Source organism: Rhinopithecus bieti, unplaced genomic scaffold, assembly GCF_001698545.2.
Source record: "Rhinopithecus bieti isolate Rb0 unplaced genomic scaffold, ASM169854v2 scaffold_12151, whole genome shotgun sequence".
NCBI lineage: Eukaryota > Metazoa > Chordata > Mammalia > Primates > Cercopithecidae > Rhinopithecus > Rhinopithecus bieti.
In genome coordinates, this window is record NW_016807233.1 from 90,613 (window position 1) to 114,584 (window position 23,972).

Below are 23,972 nucleotides of genomic sequence, written 5' to 3' on the forward strand. Positions count from 1 at the left end.
CGGGTGCGCTCTGGTCAACAAATAGTGGGATCTCCAGCAATCACAGCAGCCCATTTTCAGTCAATCACAGGTGGACAACTTACTCCAACAGGGCAAAATGCTGCTCTGTAACCAGTTAAACTACCTCGGTGCCTCCTGTCTGCTTTCTGCCCATGAAAGCTGCCTAACCACGTGGCAGGCTGGAGTTCTGAGAACCTGTTCTGGTTCAGAGAGATGCCTAATTCTGGAATCATTCTTTTGTTTAACTCCACTAAATTTGACTTGTCCACGGCTTTTCCTTTTAAGAAGTATTTCATCAAAATACCTTGTAAGCTGTCCAGGGCTTCACAGTTGTCATTGCTTGTATTTGCCTCAGGTCCTGGAATTCGACCTTTTCCCACTCTGCACATTCTGAAATTCTCAAGCTGATTACAGAATAGTCAAGAGGATATTCATGCCAATTAGCAGATTTGATGTAAGAGAACAGCAATTCCAACTCCACTAGAAGGCGAGGGGAAACCCGACTTACTGATCATTATAGCTCAAAAAAACAGCCCCATGATTCAACATCCTGTGTGCCTGGAGTGCCATTATTTCTCACAAGCCCTTCAGACTTCAGCCCAGTCCATCACCTGCAAGATCTCACCTCAAAGGAAGTGACAATCAAAATCTATCAGGCTGGGCAGTTACATGAACTGCTACATTATGTAGCTACCTGTCCTTTACCTGTCTACCTGTCACATTGCCCTTTCTCAACAAAGAGTGTAGCTGCAAAATGGCTCCAAGCAATGAGGCTTTTCCCTCTGAGCAGAAACCTCATTAAACCAGCAGGACCTGACACAGAGCTCTGCCAATTATCATTGAATAATGAAGAAATGATGCTCCCTGAGGCTTGGAACGTCCCCTGATTCAGTTCTGCCACAACCTCCACTAGGAAGCAAAACAGTCCTATTCAAGTTTAAACTTTGCACTAGTATAGACATTTCTTATGCTACTTTCCTGAAATACTGCATTTTCCCCACAGAAACTGAATAGAAGGAGGCCTCTGCAATTATATGTTTTATTATGTCATAAGAGAAAGCTCAGGTAGCCCTTCTTAAAGATGGAATGGCAATAAAAACCACTCCTTATTGAGCATTAAATAGATCCTCCCTCATATACTCAAGTAGATTTTCTTTTACAGATCATTTGATGGGCAAATGTAAAATAGAGACTCATAAATATAAAGGTTAGGAACTATTACACTACCAGTTGAAGACAATCCCAAATGAATATTATGAGTCTCTGGGCCAGGCACGGTGACTCACACCTGTAATCCCAGCACTTTGGGAAGCTGAGGCAGGAGGGTCACTTGAGCCCAGGAGTTTGAGACCAGCCTGGGCAACATGACGAGATCCTGTCTCTATTTTTTTAAGTCTCTGGTATTGTCATGAAAATCCAAAGAACAGAAAAATGCTTTGATAAACTAGAATTCCACTTGCATTTATCTATTCTGATAAAACAGAGTTTGGTACTGCAGCAGAGGTTCTCACATCAGTCCCATAGTCCATCAGCAGATACTTGTCGAGAAGAGTATTAGTTTGCTCAGGCTGCCATAACAAAATACCAGAGACTAGATGGCTTCACCAACAGGAATTTATTTTCCCACAGTTCTGGAGGCCAGAAGTTGGAGATGAAGGTATTAGTAGGTGTGGTTTCTCCTGAGGCCTCTCTCCATGGCTTGCAGATGGCCACCTTTTTGCTGTGTCCTCACCACATGAGGACATTAATTTAACATTAATCAATTAACCATCTCTTTAACCATCTCCAAATGCAGTTACACTCTGGTGTACTGGAGGTTAGAGCTTCCACATATTAGTTTGGGTGGGGAGACGACACAATTCAGCCTATAACAGCACCTGACCTAATTGTGGGGCTTCATAGGTTTTAAAGTAGCTTTACATTATAAAGAATCTACATTTATGATTCTGTATTTTACATAGAGAATTTGGGCTTCTGTAGTCTGTAGTTTGGACTCACGTAGTCATTTATGAGAGCTGCAGGGAAACATTCATCATCCTCATTCTAGGAGGGCCTCGTTTAAGATCACATTGTGAAGACTGGCCAAGCCTGACTTGGGATCCGGGTCTTGTTCCAAACCGTGTTTTCATTCTATGGTGTTATGCTACTTCATGTCCTTAGATGTAGACCAAGTTGACAGACTTCTTTATGGACCAGTTAATATAGCTCTGGGGGAAAAGCATCTCTTGGATGGTCCAAGTCTAAACACATAATACAGTCAACAAGCTTGCAAAATCTGCTGGTTTACCAGGCAGTCTGGGGGAACTATAGCAAATTCATGCGTTCCGCGAGTGGTCTGAGAGAGCCATCCCTGTCCTGGGGGCTGGGAGAGAACAGAGAACAAACCTACTCCCCTCCTTCCTCAGGAAAACAAATGGAAAGGTAAATGCACAAATCAGTAATAGAATTTCAGAGACTCAAAGAGCAAAGCAGGCCGCTGGCGAGTGTGAGGTAAGGTTGTCAGGTGGGGCCTCTGCCAAGGAGTCATCCTGGGAGAGGCACAGCCCCACAGTGACACCAACCAAGATGGGGGCGACAGCCAGGGCTCCTCACGGATGGTGGGAAATAGCACTTCCAGAAAAATGGTCTTCATCTGTGCATTCACAATCTAAGTGGCAGGCTTCAAATAATTAACATAAATTCCTAGGAAATTAACGAACATGAAAATTCACCTAGGGCATGACAGAGCTATTCATGGATCCTGCAACAGTCCCAGAAAGGATAAAAAGTTTGAAACACAGCACAATTCAAAAATATATTAACCCCTAAACTTGGGAAAGGAAACCCTCAAATCTATTTGTTTCCCAGTTGACAATGATGAAAGATCATTTCTCACGTCATCATGGTAAGGTCATTGGAGGAACCATCAGTAAGTCATGACAGCAGCTTTTAACACACGGACACACACACATACAACACACCACACACACACCACAGACCCACACATCCACACCTATCACACAGTCACACACCACACACACTCACACAAACACACCACACAAACACCACATCAAACACACATATCATACCACATACACAAACACACCACACACTGCACACACACACCACACACACACATCACACCACATCACACATCAAATACACACTTCACACACACACACACCACACACACACCATACCCCACACACTCACAGCACACCAAACACATAGCACACACACAACACACACCACACACAAACATACCACACACACCACACAGATCGTATCACACACAAACACACCACACATAAACACACACCACACACATCACGCCACATCACACATCAAACACACTATACCACACACACCACACACACAAACATCCCACACACAGACCAAACACACACACATGACACGCATCATACAAACACACCCTACACACACACCACACATACCTACACACACACCACACACACACCAACACACACACCTCACTCCACATGCACGCACTCATACACAAACACACCTCACCACACACACTTCTACACAAACACAACCCTCACCACACACATTCATACACACCACACACAAACACACCACACTACACAAACACACAAACATACCACACACACACAAATATATCACATTACACATACAAACACATACCACACATACACAAATACACATTACACACATCACACTATACACACATACACACCACACACACACACCACACACATACACACATTAGACCACACACATCACACCACACACACACTCATACACACCACACAAACAGGTAAATGCTTTAATTTACATACTTATCATTCTTCATATTTTAAGATTGATTTGATAGAAATGAATGACCTCTTAATGCCTAATCCTGTAGATCAGAAATTTGTGCCCAAGCAGTAAATTGGGATGTAATAGTCCCGAGTAGGAGTCTGCCTTCATTAGGAGTCGCAGCACATAGCGTACTATAAAGGACCTAAATTTTAGCACGCTATAAAGAAATAAGTCATTTAACTTAAGTATGCCTTGCAATTGGAGTATTTTAATGCCAAGGTTCTTAGAACGTCCTATCTTCTTTCAAAGTATGATATTAACTTTGGAAGAATTAATATCTGTCAGCTGTGTTGCCCTTGATATAATTAAGCTAACTGATGCAGAGTTCTGTGCTGCTGAGGCCCTCTTAGCTGGGATCCTCTCCCCCACACCAAGGCCACTTGGCCAAGGAGAAGGAGTGGAGATTCCTTCCTAAGGACCCCAAACCCTTGCCCTGGAGGCAGAGAAAGCCAGAGACAGGTAACAAAGCAAGTAAGGATTAGAATTTTATCCTTTACACCTCACATTGGATCAAGATATACTGAGAGAATAAGGTGTCCAGTGTTAGAGAAAAGGTCAATTCCTCCAGAGGAAAAAAAATTGTAACAATCAGTTTATACCCGTAGTACCTAATAATGCTGGCATACAGCATCACACTTTATGAAATGTCAGTTTAACAAAAGACCATAAGCTCTTTAAAAAGCTGGGAACAAAGCATGCAGAGAGCCACTGTGTCTTTCTGCCTGACTTCCTGAGTTGCAGTCCCTCTGCAGCTTGGGTCATGTGGGATTCCAACAAGTCAGCCCCACAGCCCAGAGCCACTTCTCGCTCCTGCCTGCTGGCTCCGTATTTATGAACGGGGGCTGCTGATGCGGAGAACTGCAATTTTCCAGGTCTGTGCTAAGAGGCCGAGATTAATAAGCAAGTTCAGGCATTAACAGGCCCAGGCAAGAGGACTTTCTGCATCTATTGTATTCCCCAAATCAAATAAAAACACAATTCTCATTTCTTCTAGCTTTCCATTTGCCAAGTTAGTGCCTTCTTTGGTACTTAAAGCTTTTTCCAAGACCGAACTTAAAGCTTTTTCCAAGAGTGAACAATTCTCTTTTGTCCTAAAATAGAAGTATTCTGAAACCCACAGTCTTCGATTGTTCAAATCAAGTTCTGATTAATGCAAAGCCTAACTTGTGAGCCAAAAGTAAGAGTTTACTGTGAGCTCCTCTCAGTCATCTATTTCCCATTATTCTGTTTCTCGGGCTTCCATCCAGAAGCACCCTGGCTTATATAAAATGCCCTCTGCGGTACTAGATAATCAAATGAGCACAGATCCATGAGTATCGATTGCACAGAATGAGGACTAATGAGATCAGATCTTCCTCCAAATTTATTAAGCGAGGAAGAGCACAAAAAAAAGGTATAATCACCACTGAAGAAATACTAATTTTTCTGTTGAAAAGGCAAAATTTATTCCTACTTGTATGAATTGCTTAGGCTGTCACGACAAAGTATCATACACGGTGTCACTTAAGCAACAGAAATTTATGTTCTCACATCCAGGAGGCTGGAGTCCAAGATTAAGATGTTGGCAGACCAGGTTCCTCCTAAGACCTCCCTCCTGGCTTGCAGATGGCGTCCCTGTGTCCTCACAGGAGGATCCCTTTGTGAGTGTCTGTGTCCTCATCTCTTCTTCTTATAGGGACAGCAGCCAGACTGGATGAGGGCCCAGCCTGAGGATCTCATTTCAATTGAATTACCTCTGTAAAGACCCTATGTCCAAATAAGGTCACATTCTGAGGTCACAGAGATTAGGGCTTTGACACTTGAATTTGATAGGGAGGGAGTACACAATTCCACCCAGAACCACTAGCCAAATGCCTACATTTTCAAGAAAAAAATTAAGACAATCGGTGAGATATGACGAGAAACAGCTTGACTAGGGGTAGCTTGAATTCAAGTCATGACTCTTGACTGTGGTCAGATTTGCCTTCCTGAGGTTCAAATCCTTGCCCACGCTAGTTTTTCTCTGGAGAGCATGTGCAGGGACACAGTTTGTAAGGAGTAGAGGGCCATCCCAATGCAGGGGTGCATTGCCCAAGATGGCAGCTGGCAGCCAGGCTTGCCCAATGCACCCTCCTTCCAGCTTCTCCATCTACCACCAGGCTGAGAAACTGGAGGAAATCATTCCCAGATGTCTCGGGGTGGAAGTTTGCTGCGCAGGTTAGGGTTGGCCAGGCAGGTGCACTAGAAGGATCTGAGAGGCAGAAGTGAGCACCAGGGGGCAGTCAACCACAGGAAGATCCCGACTTCTGGCAAACCCTGAGGCGGAGGCACTGGGTTTATCTTGGGCAGCTGTGAGGACATCCCAGGGTCCTTTGTCTGGTGGCACATGCCAGGCAACATTAGGAGCAGTCGAGCGACTGCTAGAAAGATCTATCGTGTAGTTAAATATCTTCCATATGAATTGTTTCTGACTGGACACCATCTAGACTGAGCTCTCTGCCTCCCAGAAATTTTTTTTTCTTTAACTTTCATTTTAAGTTCCAGGGTACATGTGCAGGATGTACAGGTTTCTTACATAGGTAAACGTGTGCCATGGCGATTTGCTTCACAGATCAACCCATCACCTAGGTAGTAAAGCCCAGCATCCATTAGCTATTCTTCCTGATGCTTCCCTCCCAGTAAGCCCCAGTGTGTGTTGTTCTCCCCCATGCATTCATGTGTTCTCATCATTCAGCTCCCACTTAAAAGTGAGAACATGTGGTGTTTCATTTTCTGTTCCTGTGTTCGTTTGCTGAGGATAATGGCTTCCAGCTCCATTCATGAACCTGCAACGGACATGATCTCATTCCTTTTTTAGAGCTGCATAGTATTCCATGGCATATACGTACATCTTCTTTATCCAGTCTATTCTTGATGGGCATTTAGGTTGATTCCATGTCTCTGCTATTGTGAATAGTGCTGCAATGAATGTACACGTGCTTGTGTCTTTATAACAGAATGATTTATATCCCTTTGGGTATATACTCAATAATGGAATTGCTGGGTCAAATGGTATTTCTGCTTCTAGATCTTTGAGGAATCACCACACTGTCTTCCACAATGGTTGAGCAATGGTTGAACTAAGACATACATAGATTCAAAACAAAGGGATGGAGGAAAATTTACCAAGCCAGAAATTATTAAATGTCCTGTAATAAAAGCCCTTTCTTCCAAATCCAACGAGAGTAGGTTCTGTTGTCTGCACCACCACCTCTTATAGCCATAACCAGTTACACTGGGGCCAGGGGAGGAGAGAAAATTATATAAAGAAAAGAGGTAATCTTGTGCTTTTAGAGATCAGATTGCAAGATTTTAGTTTATTTACATAGAAAATAATATTTACTCGAGAATAACTTGAAGGAAAGTAGGTAAATGAGAACTCTTTCGGGAGTGGGAATAACATACCAAATGCTTTCTTCCTCTCTGAGCACACGGGAAGAATTGAAATTCCTTCACAGGAATCAGCAGCTAGCTGCCCTAACAGCAAACCACAGAAAAGCCACAGTTTGCCTTTTTTCACACTCTGACTAGGAAAACTTGAAAAAAAAGAAAAAAATCTCTTCAGGCTGATTGGAGGGACAGAGGACAAATTAGTCATCAGACAATTCAGATAACCCCTCTGTGCAAGCTAACCAGCTTGTAAGTACCCAATAAACTCCAGGAGCAGAAAGGGGTTGTGGCTGAGTCTGTTCATTGCCTTTGTTTATCCCCTTTTTCTTAGTTATAAAACCCCTGATCTGGGGCTGAGCACGTCGTTATCCAGAAAACAGTTTCCAGCCTCCTTACCGTCGGATATGGCCCTGCAACTAGGATTTGATCAATATGACGTAAGTGGAAAAAAGAAATCTTACAATAAAATTGACAGACACCCCTTGCCCATTTTTTCCCCTCTGTTCATATCTGTTTTCTATTGGCTGAAAGGTAGGTGCAACGGCTGGTGCTCACGCAGCCATATTCAACCGTAAGTTAGAAGTCTTACGCCAAATATGGCCAAACAGTAACAGATGCTTGATGCTCCTTGAAACTACACAGACTGCCCTTGACCATCTACCTCCAGACTCCTTCTATATGAGAGAGAAATAACCTCTGTACTGTGTAAGCAGTTTTTATCTTGGGGTTTCAGCTTCTTTTACATGAACCTCATCTTCTACACATATGTGATAATCAGTGTATAATTCATCAGGAAACATTTTATTTCAAGTTAATAATAGAAGTTCACATATATTTTACTGTGCATTGGATGGGTTCATTTCTTTCCCTGAACTGCACATTTGTCTTTTGCTTACATGCATTCATTCAGTTTCTGAAATGGGTGGTCATTTCTTCATAGCATTTAATGCTTTAAAAACCCCAGAGACTTTTTTTTTTTTTGCAGAAATTCTTCCATTATATGCAGTAACCTTTGGCAACATTCCTTCTGAGGCTTCCCTGCTTCGTGTTATTTTTTTTCTCCTTGTGGGACATTTGCTTCTCCCTCCACACCCTTCCCTTTGCAGTTGCTGAAACTGCATAGTTTTTCAAGTGCCTGAAAAACAGGAAGTTGATGTGAGCAGGTCCTGCTCCAGGGATGGTGACCTCCCTAGTCAGGTTTCAGGCCACGCCCTTCATTCTGCACTGGGTCCATTTGTTTCTTCCTTTCACAGCTTTGGAATAATTGGAGTTTTCCTTTTTCTTTTATATTCCCTGGTTTTACCAGGTATCAGCTGACTCTCCTGAGGGTGCTCACTACCTTCTAGGACTCACATGTGCCCCAGCTTCTAACATTTCACATACCAGATTTAAAGCATCACACTCTAAAAATTTCACCACCGTAGAGAATTTCACACAGTTCCCCAGTTTTTAAATAGAAAGAAAAGTCAAATGCAATCATAATTACAGGACATTTTTAAGTAGTCTCAAAAGAAAACCAATTAGCCTAATTAATATAAGAACCTCACTTGAACCCACTGAGTTTCTTCTAATACTCCTCGCCCCATAATTCTACAAAGAATTTTACTTTCTTTTTTTTTTTTTTTTTTTTTAAGACAGCTCTGTCACCTAGGCTGGAGTGCGGTGGCACGATTTCTGCTCACTGCAACCTCTGCCTCCTGGATTCAAGCGATTCTTCCTGCCTCAGCCTCCTGAGTAGCTGAGATTACAGGTGCATGCAACCACACACAGCTAATTTTGTGTGTGTATGTTTTTAGTAAAGATGGAGTTTCACCATGTTGGCCAGGCTGATCTCGAACTCCTGACCTCAGGTGATCCACCCGCTTAGCCTCCCAAAGTGCTGAGATTACAGACATGAGCTACCACGCCTGGCCAAAGATTTTGACTTTAAGAAGGAAAGGTGGAAGCCAAGGCAAATGGAGTGTGTTCCAGGACTTGGTGAAGAAGGAAGAGAAAGGCTGGTAAGAGACCCTGAGAGCTTCACGAACGGTGGGGAAAGCAAAGAGCAGCACGGGTTGAAAAATCATCACATGAACATCAGAAAGGGATCAAAGCTGCTTTCAAAAGTGGGTACTCTGGGCCTTTTCTCCTTACAAATACTCTTTATTCTCTTTGGTGCTGTTTGATTTAAATAAAGAATAAGAATACTCTTAAAGAATAAGAATACTCTTTATTCTCTTTGGTGCTGTCTGATTTAAATGCCTTTCTCCCACAATGTGTGTGTGCACCTGGCATCCTTCGTGACCCACGTTTCTGCGTACTTCTTGGCCTTGCCTGTCAACTCAACTGCTGGGCTATGCTATCTCACAGAGCACTTCCCACCCTGGTTCTTCACCCTGAGCATCTAATCCCTGCAAACAGGTGTTTTTCTTTGCATATTTCCAGGGATTACAAGCTTTTTTAAATGCACAACACTATTCAGTAGATGGGTCTGTTGTGTTTGGAATTTCACGTGGGGTACAACTCTCTGACTGGCACCTCCAAAGGGGGTCTGTGAAGCAAAGCCAGAGCCAAGTCCATCCCAGGTCCAACCATGCAGCTGAGCTGATGCACGCCCATCACTGCTCAAAATCTCAAGCCCAAGGCTACCACCAACCTGGAATCTCCATTCAGTCATGGGTCCTGTGTTTCATTTCATGCTATACATTTTCATACGTGGTAAGAAAACGGCAGAGCAGAAATAGACACCACTGTATATGACTCTGATGTCCCATGTTTTAAAATACCCTTCAAACATGCTGAACATGACTAGGCATCCTACGTCAGAACATTGTCATAAGGACAGAGAGAGCTTTTGCCTAGAGGAGTGTGCCCAGATTTGTAAATGAGTATTTTATATCTGAACAAAGATGGGTGCTGATTTCTAGGGACGGCCAGCCATGTGACAATTAAACTTCACAATCTCTGGTTTCCTAATCCACAGCCACAGTCCCTGACATCCCTTCTCTTGGTAGGTTTGGAGAGAAGACATAGCACTTCTATTTGCTTTTTTTTAAAATAGCACTATCTTAAGAGCTCATAGCCAGGCACTTGCTGATTTATTGGAAATAGCTTTTTAAAGATGGGTCATTTTAAGCTTTGTACCTTTTTCTACTTATCAGAAAGATGGGTTCTCATATTTATAAAAAGATAATAAAATTAAATACCCCAGAAGTAAAGTTATGGGGCAATCTAGACTAAGTAGCTGAACCACATATAGTAACCTGGATCAAAAAGATTAACTATAGTAGAGTTTTGGTGTTAGTTTTAAGCAACAAGTAATAATGTCCTCCTTTGGGAGGCCTAGGTGAGAGGATCACTTGAGGCCAGGAGTCTGAGACTAGCCTGCGCAACATAGTGAGACCTCATCTCTTCAAAAAATAAGTTACCCAGAGGGGGGCCCACACCTGTAGTCCCAGCTATTCTGGAGGCTGAAGCGGGAGGATTGCTTGAGCTGGGAGTTCAAGGTTATAGTGAGCTAAGATCTCACTACCGCACTCCAGCCTGGGAGACAGAGCAAGGCCTTGTCTCTAAAAAAATTAAGTAATTAATTAACATAATAATGCTCTGACACCTAATCACCCCGAAAAATGGCATTGGGAAGTGCTTCCTGGGTTGTGAAAAGTTCTGAAGTGCCAGACTTTTTGTATATTGGTTCAGGTAGATGAACACCTAGGCAGAATTCAGATGGGGCCTGTTGACATGTGACCATTTAACCAGGGCCTGTTTTATGTGGTATCTTGGCAGGAGAGCGAGGCTCCTGTCCTTTGTGGGTGCCATCGGAGCATCTCTATCCAAAAAGCTTTTACAAACCAAAAATAAAGTGGATTACTCTTATTCCTTTCAAGAAATTTCAAAGACAGAAAGAAATTTTCTGGGATCAAGGCAACAGGGTCAAAAATTAATCAGTTTGGAAATCGTTTAAAAAAGAAAACAAACCCTTCCAAACACCAACAATGAAATATCATCCCTTGACACATTCTAATTATCAGCAGAGGTAGTAGAAGCATTTCCGTCTAAACCAAAAATCTCATCAGTGATAAAATACCCATTTTGGGCTGCCATGGCTCAAGGGAGCATTAACAGAGGCTGATGTCAAGAAACTGATGGGGGAAACAAATTTAGAATGTTAGAAAAAAAAAATGTCTAACATCAGACTATTAGAGATTGAAAACATCTCCCAGGAACAGTAGCATCTGACCTTTTGGTAAAGTCATTTTAAGCTGAACTGAGGAAATACACAACAGGGAGTTATATTTCACCAGCTGTGAATGGCCGGGGTGATCTAATAGGCCGTTTCTAGCCCAGATAGGTAATTGGCAACGTTTTATAGTTTAGTTCAACTGTGAGATGTGTGAATAGAATAAAAGTGAACATTTTATCTGCAGGTAGCTCATCTTGTCTTCTGAAACCCTATCTCCTTCTTCTACAAACAAGTCTGGATTATAATTTCAAAATTACAGTTCAACTCTTCCACACATAGCCATCATTTAAGGTGACAATAGGCTAGATTTATAGAAAAGACAAGTGAGGATTTTTCAAGAAACCGCTATAACTCAGTATTCCATTGCCACGGGGCTGGGGAGCACCTATTCCGGCAACCTCTGGCAGAGGTTTCCTGTAGTGTTTGGTTGGTACCAGGTGACACTGACGAGGCCCACAGGTGAAAAGGCGATAAAGTTTCTAAAGAATGTTGGCTACCTTCTGCCTGAAAGATCGCAGTCACACTTTAATTTCATGTATGCCAATTGCCCCAGAGAGAGGCACCCACTTCTTTTGTGTTTCTGTGTCGAGTGGACCACTGTTGTCTACACCTGTGCTCACCTCGGGGTCAGTCACTGGGGCGCCAGCCTCCTTGCAAAACTGGACTCACACTACAGAAAGGTCCAGGAAAATAAACCCTGTTTCCCTGTTTTACTGTCAGATATTGGAAATGCAGTTTTTCTAGAGGAAAGGTTGTAATTTCCCATTTTCACCCATTTTGTTGAAATAGTTATTTCAACAAAAATAACTACTTGTTATCCTGTGTTCACAGCCAGTGACCATCCCATTCAGATTCCAACCATTGCCTTTACTTTCCCCTCCTCTTCCTCCACCAAGAAAAATCATCGTATTTCTCCTGCGGACACATAGGCGATATCCCCTTGATGCTTACAGAAAATAAAATCAAAAGAAGTCAAATGTCCCACACTGTCCTAGGAAAGAGATAGCCACAGAATCATAGAGTCAGAATTTAACAAGAGCCCAAAGACAATGTCATCATACAATATTGCAACCCAAAGAGATAAAATGATTCACTGCAGGTGAACCAGGAACAAATGAGTAAAGCCCAGAAAGGCAGGGACAGAACAAACTTGGGAATGCACCCAAGCTCCACCCTTCCTAAGCAAACCAAGAGTCAGATGAGGTTTCTTGGCAGGACTTCAGGCCAAGCAGCTGAGGGGCACTGCAACCAGGGAAATGGCTAACGGGCGAGGAAGACCCTAAAAACAGTCAGCAAAAATGCCCAACTCCTGCTGGCACGGAGGCAGCCTGGTGTCAGCTAACCCATGGAAAACCTCAGTCAAAAATGGATGCTAAACATTGCTCTATCTTCTTCTGAAAGTTCTATGGGAAACAATTATTGAACTCAGAGCTACCTGGGAGGAACCTTCAAAGCCCTTTCCCCAACCAGCAAATGCATTATAATCTACAAGCAAATATCTGCATGGACCAATTCTCATTGCCTGGCCCATTTTCAAAGCTCACTATAAAAACACTTTTTTTTTAATGGACTGGTGGGAAATTGGATTTTGGTGAGTGTACATCCATCCAAACTGCCAAAAGCTTTATGTTTGCATGGAAACAGCAAAATCCGAAGTGTAAGAAAGGTTGGGAGCGAGGAGGATCATTGTCCCACAGTGATTAGCCCCGTTCACGATGACTGCTGTGGGAAGCGAGGTCTGCCCTCCTACACAGGCCAGGTCTATTGCATTTGGATTTGGTGAACTGGTAGGAACTGGAGTCTGAAGTGAGAATTGCTTCGCTCACATCAGTGCCCGGCCACGAAAGCAGCTCTCTGACTTCTGAGGAGACTTTGATTTCTGAATGAACGCCAGAGCACGATTCAATTTCCAATTGTTTTCAGGGTCTGGGATAGTAGAATAGTAGAGAGAAAAGAATGCACCTTAGAAATATTGAAGAAGCCTTGGGAGGCCGAGGAGGGTGGATTGCCTGAGATCGGGAGTTCGAGAGCAGCCTGACCAACATGGAGAAACCCCATCTCTACTAAAAACACAAAAATTAGCCAGACGTGGTGGCACATGACTGTAATCCCAGCTACTCGGGAGGCTGAGGCGGGAGAATTGCTTGAACCCCGGGAGAATTGCTTGAACCCACAAGGCAGAGGTTGCGGTGAGCCAAGTTCACACCATTGCACTCCAGCCTGGGCAACAAGAGTGAAACTCCATCTCAAAAAAAAAAAAAGAAAGAAAGAAAGAAAGAAATTTTGAAGAAGCTGCTTGCCAAGCACAAAATCAGCAGCAAGCATCCTCTTCATATCATCACAAATTCCTGAAGGGAGTTTTCATAAACATTGTGATGGAGGCCACGTCGCTGACTTCCCAGTTTCTCCTCCCGGCACCCCCAGCCATATCTGTGTCTATCCAATCGATACATATTTCCACTGATCACAGTTCTACACCATTCCACATTCCAAGAGGAACAAAGGAAATAGCAGCTGAAACAGAAAAACCATGACCAGAACGCAAGGAGATCCCAGCAGGTGAATAAGAAGCATCTACTCCTTAGTGAACAGGAGAAGGGGGTGACCTTCAAAGGAAATACAATTTTAAAATTAAACCTAGTGATATGCAAATAATTCGGCTTCTTGCTCACGATGAGACTGAGGGAAATAACATGACAGAAAAACAGAGCAGCAACATGGAACAACAGTCTTTAAGAAAAGAGTGTGCTCAACCTGAGTAGATACAGGATCTGCCCAGCGAAAAAGCGACAGTAAAAGTACAGATCAATACGCCACAATATCCCAAGAAATTGTCATTATAATAACTGTAATATCTGCTCCTTCAAATTAGTGCTGGAAATAGTGAGGTCTATAAATGGCTGCATTTTAAATTCAATGATCTCACGGCACTTGTTATTCTTCTTCCTTCTTGAACATCCAGAATGTACTTGACATTAAAGGGGGCCCTGATCTCATTTCTTCACCACGGTGCAGAAAAGAGCAATTCCCCTGTGTCGGGGGAGGAGAGAGAAGAATTTAAAAGGAAATATGTTTAATTTAAATAAGGAGATGGTCATTTCTCATATTTTTAAGCAGTTGATCCTGCAGTCACAAATTTGAAGTTTAATTCAAGGTGATGAAGCCAAGAAATCCAAGAGGGACCTAAATGAAAGCAGACTGGCTCCTTGATGCCTCTGCATGGGGGTGGAGGCAAAGTTCAGCCTCTCCTCTGAGACCTCAGTGCTGTCTCCCAACCCAGACTAACACCTACAGCCCCAGGCACAGCAGCAGCTACTCCAGCCCCCCAGAGAGCACCTGGAGCCGCAGGTGCTCCTGCCCTCCTCCCCATCTTTCCTGTGGGCGGAGGCAGCTGGGGAGTCATCCAGAGACTCCACTGAGTGGGAGCAGAGCCTGGGGCGCCCACTAGGCCCCTGAGAAAGCAGCTTTCTAGAAGCCCACAGTCTGTGGCTGTGTGGCTGGAAGCTACTCTCCTCCTCCCTCCTGCTCTGACAAACCCCAGCTTACTGGTGAGAACCGTGCCTGCCCAGTCCCCTCCCCATTTCCCAGTTGGCCTGCCATCCAGCGGGGCCTTCCCTTCAGACTGGGTGGAGGTGTGCACAGCTCTGTATTCACCCTCACCCCCTTTCCAGCCACCTTCCTCTTGTATCTCCTCTTTGGCCACCTCCTTGTACCCTTAATGACACCTGAGGAGGGATGAGGGGCTTACACCGACTGTGAAGAACACACATTAATCTTCACAAGGACAGCCTCATCACTCCAGGAATGTCAAATATGTCATCCTTAAAAAAAAGAGAGATCTGACAGTTTTCCTTCCTTTAGAAATACCAAGCCAGCCAATCACACTACACAGTTAACATGAAAGCATGGTTTCAATAAACCACTTTTCTTGCTTTTCTTTGTTTTCTGAAACCAATCCAGAATTTGCATACAAAAATCATTCCTACTTTGTCTTTGGGAAGCTGCGATCACTTATGATATAATAAGCTAGATTTTTTTACTTAGTAGGGACAGAGAGGGGAACAGGGTGACCTGGCCCAAAGGCCAGGGAGGGAAGTGCATTGGCAAGAACTGGAAAAAGTCACTTGATACAGTGGAACGACGCATTTCTTGCTTCTCAGATTCACTCTCCACTCTTCCCCTGTTCCACCTAACCATTGCTCTGTAGTTTTGGTTGGGGAAGTCCAACGGGTAGAAGTGATTAGGGGGCACTTTTTTTTGAGACAGAGTCTCACTCTGTTGCCCAGGCTGGAGTGCAGGGGCACCATCTCTGCTCACCTCAATCTCCGCCTCCTGGGTTCAAGTGATTCTCATGCCTCAGCCTCCCAAGTAGCTGGGATTACAGGTGCCCGCCACCACGCCCAGATAATTTTTGTGTTTTTTTTTAGTAGAGATGGAGTTTCACCACGTTGGCCGGGCTGGCCTCAAACTCCTGACTTCAGGTGATCCACTCACCTCAGCCTCCCAAAGTGCTGGGAGCCACTGCACAGGGCCTTTATTTCTTAATTCTAGCAACCTACTAGTCTCTGCAAAGTTGCCACAGCTTAGCTGTGCCTTTCAACAGGCCGAAGCCCCTGTCAGTCTGCTCCTCCAGATAGGCCTCCCTGGGATTCTGGTTTCTCCTTTTCCGGGTCTGCATCTCCCCCGAGCTATATTCTAGATTGGCTGCTAGAGTGCTTTCTTGGGTGACCAGGGGACTTCTGCCCCGGGGTCTGAAGCATGTTCTATGGTTGCTCTAAGGATATCCTGGAGACACGCCCAGGGCTGCAAAGTGGACTCTTCCCTGCCTCATATGGAGGGGAGAACAGATCTAGCTTGAGAGGGAGATCTACTCTCTAAGGACAATTCAGCCCACTCCGTCTACTGACAGCATTCTTTTCCAAGGAGAAATATTAGCATTTCTCTGTGCTTTTGTAATCCCAGCTGTACCTAACTAATATGAAACCTACAAATTTAAATCATCTTATCATTTGGCCCAGCCTGAAATTTAGGTTGGATTTTGCTTCTGAAAAACTGCCTGCTGTGTAAATTAATTCTATAAATAAGATTCCGAGTGTTTCACCTACTTAAAAGAGCAAAAATGTTTTCAAGCGCACGAGAAATACTATTTCCATAAAAGTAATTGACAAGCAGAACCTGAAACATTTGAAACCTGGAATATCTCCTGCTTGGGGCAGGATTCCAAAGGCTAAAAAGATCCACATGTTCCTGGTTCAAGCTAAAGCTACTTCACGTCCAAGATCTTGAAGAAGATCTTTAAGAGCAATTCATTTAGAATAATTTATAACTTCACTTTTTCACCAAGGTATATAGGCTTTGTCTGTATGATGTGGAGTGAAATTCTATTTCAGCTGATCTAAAGCTGTCCACTGCTCAATCTTGAAAAGAAAGAAGGAAGAAAAGGATGAAAGGTAGGAAGAAAAGATGGAGGAAGGGGAGGAAAGGGGGAAGGAAGGGAAAGATGGAGGAGAGGAAGGAAAGAGGGAGGGAAGGAAGGAAAAGAAAAAAGGAAAGGAAGGGAAGGAAAAGAGAAAGAGAAAGGGTGAGGAAGGGGGAGGTGAAATATGAAAAGGCTATAAATGAGCATGTTGCTTTGATGTTTTAATTTTGAAAATTTTCACGGCTGTCTCTATTCTTAGTCTGAGATCAGCCCTATTTGCCAAAGGCTAGTTAACTAAACTGATGAGATAATGGTACTATGGAGACAATAGTGTCTGGTTTGGCTGAGATGTAAGCCCGTTAACCTTATTCTGTTCCAAGGGGCTTAGACCACAGCCCACCCAAGTTCCCCATTTACAAACAAGGCCCTGGTCAAGAGGGAAGTCAGGAGAAAGTGTAAATAGAGACAATCTGGTGTGTTTGGACTGTGGGTCACATGACCAAAACTTTCCTCCTCTTATTTATGTGACCTTGGGACAATCCTGAGCTCACCAGCAACTTTGCCTGAGATCCTCTCCCAACCCACCTGCAAGGCCATGGTGAAATCAAAGGGAAGACAGCATGGGGGAGCATTTTTTTAAACTATGCAAATCTATAGAGATGTAAAGAATTGCAACTAGGGGTGGGTAGGAATCGCCGCTTCTGTCCACAATGCTTCAAGCACTTTCACACCCCAGACTGATCAGAAGCACTGTACTTATCCAAGGTGTTCCTTGCTCAATGAAGTTATTATAATGCTCACTCTGTAGGGCAGAACAAACAAAAAGTCACTCTTTGAACTGGGATGGATGTTAATAAATTCCCTCTCAGCACTAACCCCTACAGTAACCTTCAGACAGAATCAGCTCACTTGTTGAGCAATATCACCCATTGACTGGGTTTGTCTGGAGACTGCGATGGCTTTAAATGCCTGGCTTACTAAGCAATTCCAATGTCATTCTTTCCCCATCTGGATCAACATCAGAAGCAGCTTTGTGTGTCCATTTCTTCCTTCTGGAAGAGACTCTTTAGAGTGTTTGGAGCCAAAAGCACAAAGGACCCCATCTCTTGAGCATCGGCCATTATTGTTTTGATTTTTTTTCTGATTTCTTCAAATATGGAAAAGGAAGAAGATAAAGGGCCAAGAACCCCCAGAAGAGACCAGAGCTGTTTGATTTTTTACCTTGAAGGCGCCACCACCCATGTGCCTCTGGTGTTCACAGCAGCACTCATTCTTTCTCACTATGGTAGACTCTGAGCTTTAGGCAGCTGAGGGTTTCACTGCCCTAGCAGGAAACAGATTGAGAGCTTTCTGGCCTGGGACATGTGGCACACCTTAGACATTAATGACTTTAGGGAGGTGCTTTTTTCACAGCCAGTGCTGTCTGTGAAAGTTATAAACAGCATATTTCTGACATATGTTGCAGCTGGATACTCAAAGTTGTCTCTGTTCCTTTTCAAAGAGGCTCGTCTTGGCTTGGTAAGTTTCCATGTAGACTATTGAGATTTGTGCAGAATTGGCATATTAGACCCTCAGTGTGGACTCAAGCTTCACCTCCCCCTGGATTCCAGACACCTGTACCCACTGGCCTACAGGAACAGCAAAACTCTGAATTGCAGGCTCTGTCTTCCGTGTACCCTGACCCATCCTCAAACTCTGATCTGACCACAACCCACATCTGAAGCAGAGCAGAGCTGAGTCACTGCTGCAGGCAGGGGCAGGGCATGTTCCCTCTGTAGACTTTCTAGAATGGATTTCTTCCTCTTGCCTTCCATCCCAGCCCCGCTGTGCCCAGGAGCAAGATCAGCCAGGCAGCATCTTCTGCCAAAATGGACCTCTTCTCTTGGGCATGATAGTAATCACTCAATCATCTTTGGTTTCTGGACTCAACACCAGTTTCTTCTTACTCCAACCTGATGCCCAGCCTTGCACATGAAGCCTCACTCCACACACTTCCACATACCCAGGAGAGGTGATAGACAAAATATATCCTATGCAAAATCTGCCTAAGTCAGCACATAGGTCTTGAAAGATAATCTTGCACCAAGAACACAGACACAAGTGGGAGGGGGATGAATGTCTACTGGGAGATATGGAGCCACAAAGGACCAGGGTTAGTTAGGGGTTGATGAAATTTCTTTGGAAATAAATTTTTGAATTATATTTTTTTATTTGAAAAATTATACTCCATTTAATGGTAGCATGTACATCTGTCTGCCTATAAATGCAAGCCCTTCTTGGGACCTGTCTCTCTACCTACTTAAGAGCAGTAAAATAAGAAAGTGACTCTGTGTGTGTACACGTGTGTGTGTTTCCTCAAAATCCAAAGGTGAGATAAACTTAAACTTCTAAGGTTTGGGATTTATTTAAAATAGGGAAAGGAAAGTACCCAGTACATTAACATTTCATCTTATTTATTCTTGGCGATCATATAATCATATCAAATCAAACTAAGTCTTAAGGACTCCTAGAATATCCCCACACCTACTAGAAACTTCTTAGGCCACAGTCTTTCTCCCAAAGAAGGGGCACAGGTATTCAAGCATGGAGCCTAAGCTTGTGCAAGGCTACTCACACTCAAACACACACAACTGCAGTGAGCCCCAAAGGTAGTTCAAAATAATACTTTCATCTGTAGCATTTACCTACAGCCTGGATGTGAGGGGATTCTTTTCTTCAAATCAGGTGTGTTCATACACCTTCCACCCGCAGAAACAGAGCCTTTTGGAAACAAATGCATCACAGCTCACTAAGTCAAGAGAAATCCATTCCAGTTTTAGAAATTCAATTTAGCTTGGGTAAGCCTCCAGGCTCTGCAAGTAAGCCCCATCACGAGGTTTATTATTCATAAATCTCTTTTTCAGGTTGGAAGGCTCCCAGCAGCCACTCTCCTTCCAGTATTTTTCTGCTTTTGTATGTCAATAAAAAAAAATTAACTCTTGGAGTCTCTCTGGACAACCAATATCAAGGGATGGATCAAGAAATCCAGCAATGTTAGAGTTTCCCCCAAAAATCTTTTGGTTGTGTTCAAATTACTAATTTGTGGTGAATAATCTAGATTCAGATGGTTGTGGTTGTATGTGTAAACACGTTTGAATTTAATTTAGCCATTTCTATGAGACAAAAAGATGTATAATGGAAGCTATGAGCTATTGTTTCTTTCAACTAGAAAGTTATTTCCAGAAACAAATAAAATCTGTGGCCTAACTAATCAAATGATGAAGGCACTTTGCTCACACAGGAATGAAAAATCTCTGAACCTCCAAGCCCTGAAACATTTATTTTCTACATTTAAAACAAAATTGTAACCCTAATATTTCTGAAAAACCTGTCTTCCTACTGAAGATGATACCACAAAATCTAGTTCTAGTAGAAATATTGGGGTTGAGTGTGTGTACTGAGGCTAACATCCTGGGAAAATGAGGAGGATTTTGAAACATTCTAGAGAGTATGCGGTAGGTCATATTTCACATCAGTAAATACCGTGATGACAACAAAAATAAATACTGAATTTATGAGAAATTTGGTTCCCAGCAAATGGTGTTCTCAAGATAATATTCCATGTAATGAAATGGCAGGAAAGCCCAGTAATCTAAATACCTTCTGAAGTTTTAATGTGCCTGACTTGGGCCTTTTGTGATCCAAATATTCTCAAGGCACCCGTAGTTCACTCCCACAGTCTTTATTGCTTTATGTGTTAAATGGAGACCTCAACTCAATTTATAATATTTGGATTAAGAACACCCTGACTTGTATGGACAATTAATACAATTGAGAATGTTCCTTTTATTATTAAGTGTTACTATCCAAATCTCCTAACATTTTGATGGTTTTTTAAATACTTCATATTTCAATTCCCAAGGGTCCTTGCTCCTTCAAGACATGTAGACAGTTTCATGTGATATTAATAGGAAATATACATTAACATAATAGATCTCCCTAGATACCTGTAATAACAGAATAAAACCATTTGAATTTCAATGGAATGTAATACTAGGTTAAAACAGAAATTCCAAGATGATCTTCTCACATCAGGAATTTAAGAAAAAAAAACGAAGTAACTTCAATTGTTTAGGAAAATGTTCTTTAGATTACTTCTAGAAGTTTTTACCCTCATCTTTCTTGGGCCGTTCCGGTTTTGTCTTTGCTCCTTTTAGAGGCAAAAGCACAGACTTTATATTATAATAAAGTATCATGAACAAATATCATGTATAGGCAGTTTTAGCTGAAATTAAACTATAGCATGTTGATAATAATTTACATTTATACATTGCCATTATCTGGTACTTGTAAAACAATCTCAAATTCCCTTTTCTACCCAAAAAGGACTATCATTTAATATCTAGAATTATCTAATGAAAAGCCTTATTCATAGCATCAGGAATGTTTCTATTTAATTAATTTTTATACCTCCATTAAAAAAATCACTCAGTTTCCACTGGTGTGGACCAGTTTTCAGCTAAAAGAAATTCCATGTCTTTGAATGGCAGAAAGTGGCATCACCTATAGTAGCCGGCAATTCCCTTTGGTGCAAAGCACTGAGCATGTCAGCGTGCTTTGAAGAACCAATAGGATAGCAACGTAAAGCCAAGGGGCAGAGACATCGAACACATAAGACCTAGTCCTGGCTTCGTCACCATGTGCCTGGTCTTCAGACTCCTCAAGGCATGACATGAGACATGCTGAGCAGTAGTTCTCGGAGTGTGAACCAGGTACCCTGGGGGGGTGCCTACATCCTTGAAGGGAGCCCAAAAGATCAAAAACATTTTTGGTCTTATAAAAGATACTATTATTATCAAAGGTAAGAGTTTGATCTTAAAGGATATCATTTGCTTTTTTAAATCTCGTACTCTCCCAAGTAAGCAGAGGAATTTTCCGTAGGCTATACATCATGTGATATAACAGGTTGAACGCAGAAGCCAGTATGGAAATCCAGCTGTCCTCTGTCAAGCCAGACTTTAAAGAGCGTTGCAGAAATGTAAAATTGCCACTTTTTACTAAATATCCTTTTCCATTTTGGAAAATATAATGACTTTTCATTTTTTAAAATGTTACTTACATTAACATGTAGTAGGTTTATTTTAATAAATTAATAAGAAAACCATTGAAAACTGTCTCCATTTTAATTTCTAACATAGGAGACAGTATATGGCGGATACACCTGACATCAATAGCCTAACTTAAGCATACCCTGAGAATGACCCTATGGTCTAAGAAGAATGTGTGCTTAAAGTTGAGTTCCGAGCTAAGGAATCTGGGAGTGGCCAATCTAGAGATTCATTCTTATCTGTGAGGAACATCTAAATTCCCATCCCATCCCATGGGATGCAGGCCATACAGGGAATTGGGGACCTTTGTTTTGGAATGAATGTAGATTGCCAAGTAGAAGTTGCTAGAGGGAGGGTGCTAAGTGAAAATGTTGTGTAAACTGCAAGCTTGTTACAGGCAGTTGTGGTTCTTTTATCCAGCCCATCACCACTGGACTGCCGTATAAGGTAACTCCCCTCAATAAATCCTATGTCTTGTTCACTGGCTCCAGGTCTGTTCTTCAGAGCCATCTATATTGGAGTCAGTAGGGTTCCAGCATGACAAACATCAATAGATATCACCAACATAAACAAAAGTTCTTTGGGGTCCTCAAGAATTCTTTAAAATGGAAAGAAGTTGTGAGGACAAAAATGTTGGCTGAGTGTTGTGGCTTACACCTGTAATCCCAGCACTTGGGAGGCCAAGGCGGGTGGATCAGCTGAGTTCAGGAGTTCCAGACCAGCCTGGCCAACATGGTGAAACCCTGTCTCTACTAAAAATACAAAAATTAGCCAGGCGTGGTGGTGGGTGCCTGTAATTCCAGCTACTCAGGAGGCTGAGGCAGAAGAATCACTTGAACCCAGGAGGCGGAGGTTGCAGTGAGCCGAGATCATCCCATTGCACTCCAGCCTGGGCGACAAGAGCGAAACTCCATCTCAAAAAAAAGAATCACTATAATAGAGGATCTCTGAGAAGTCTTTTGACTGTAAAACTCTGTAATTCTAAGGTTGTGAGGTTCAGTGGAAAGGAACTTGCATGAACAGATGGCTATGAATGTATGAACTGGGAAAATCAGTGGAGGCTCACAGCGCCCTATGCTCCCCTACGGCAGGCAGTGGGTCCTTCCTCATATAGGCAACTACATTATTGCTCCTCCCTTTTAAGCCTCATCCTTTGCTCCCTCCTCTGCTTCCTGCCTTCCTTGCCAGGACCCCACACATCTACCCCAACTCACACACAGGAGACAGGGAAAGCCCTGGGCAGCAAAGGAAGAGCCATCAGCCTCATGGAAAACTTTGTTTCCTTCCTCTCCCAGCCCCCTCGCTCCAATTAGGACATTGTGGAGTCCCCACCTCTCTACTTACTGATATGATGACCCCTTTACCCAGGGGACACTGCACTCACCCTGCCCGACAGGACTGCCCTAAATGGGTGGGAACGTTGGCAGCCTGCAGACGCAGACCAACATTCTTGTACTTGAGTCTTGCTCAGCTCAGACCCACCACAGAGACTCCAAAGGGGTTGTCAGGCCCCAGGGAATTTTAACAGCTGGTATTTGAGATTGGCATTATCCACAATCTGATTGGTGGACACCAGCATCAGTTTCACCCAGTTGGAAGCAAGAGTCATTTTCCGTAAAAGGAGGGTTCATCTTGAGTTAACAGAAAGGACGAACACCCAGAGTCCCACCTCACCGCAACTATGCTGTGGCCCTTGGTGCACACCACTGGGTATTTTTTATTATTATGCTTGTTCTTATGTCAATGCTAAAGTTAGGGACCTGGGGTTCCAACTGGCTCTATTTCCTTCAGGATCCATGGACTTCCCATTTCTAGCTAAATCTCACCCCAATGCCAAGCGTCCATTTCCTGATCCATAAAAATATGATGATCATTCCTACAGTTTAGGACCATGGTTGAGACGGGCCCATGGAGAGGCAGGATGCAATGTTCCTGTCACCGCTATCATTTTTATTTGCTGATGAATCGCTGCAGTGACAGTCACTGACTCAGCAGCTTCCAGTGGACCAGC

The 23,972-nt window shown here is 43.1% G+C and overlaps 1 protein-coding gene across 1 annotated transcript in view; it reads right to left on the minus strand.

The window, feature by feature from the left end:
• Positions 1 to 23,972, minus strand: part of PCP4 (Purkinje cell protein 4) — a 61,619-nt gene that overhangs the window by 6,443 nt on the left and 31,204 nt on the right. The gene's annotated exons all lie outside the window — the stretch shown is intronic.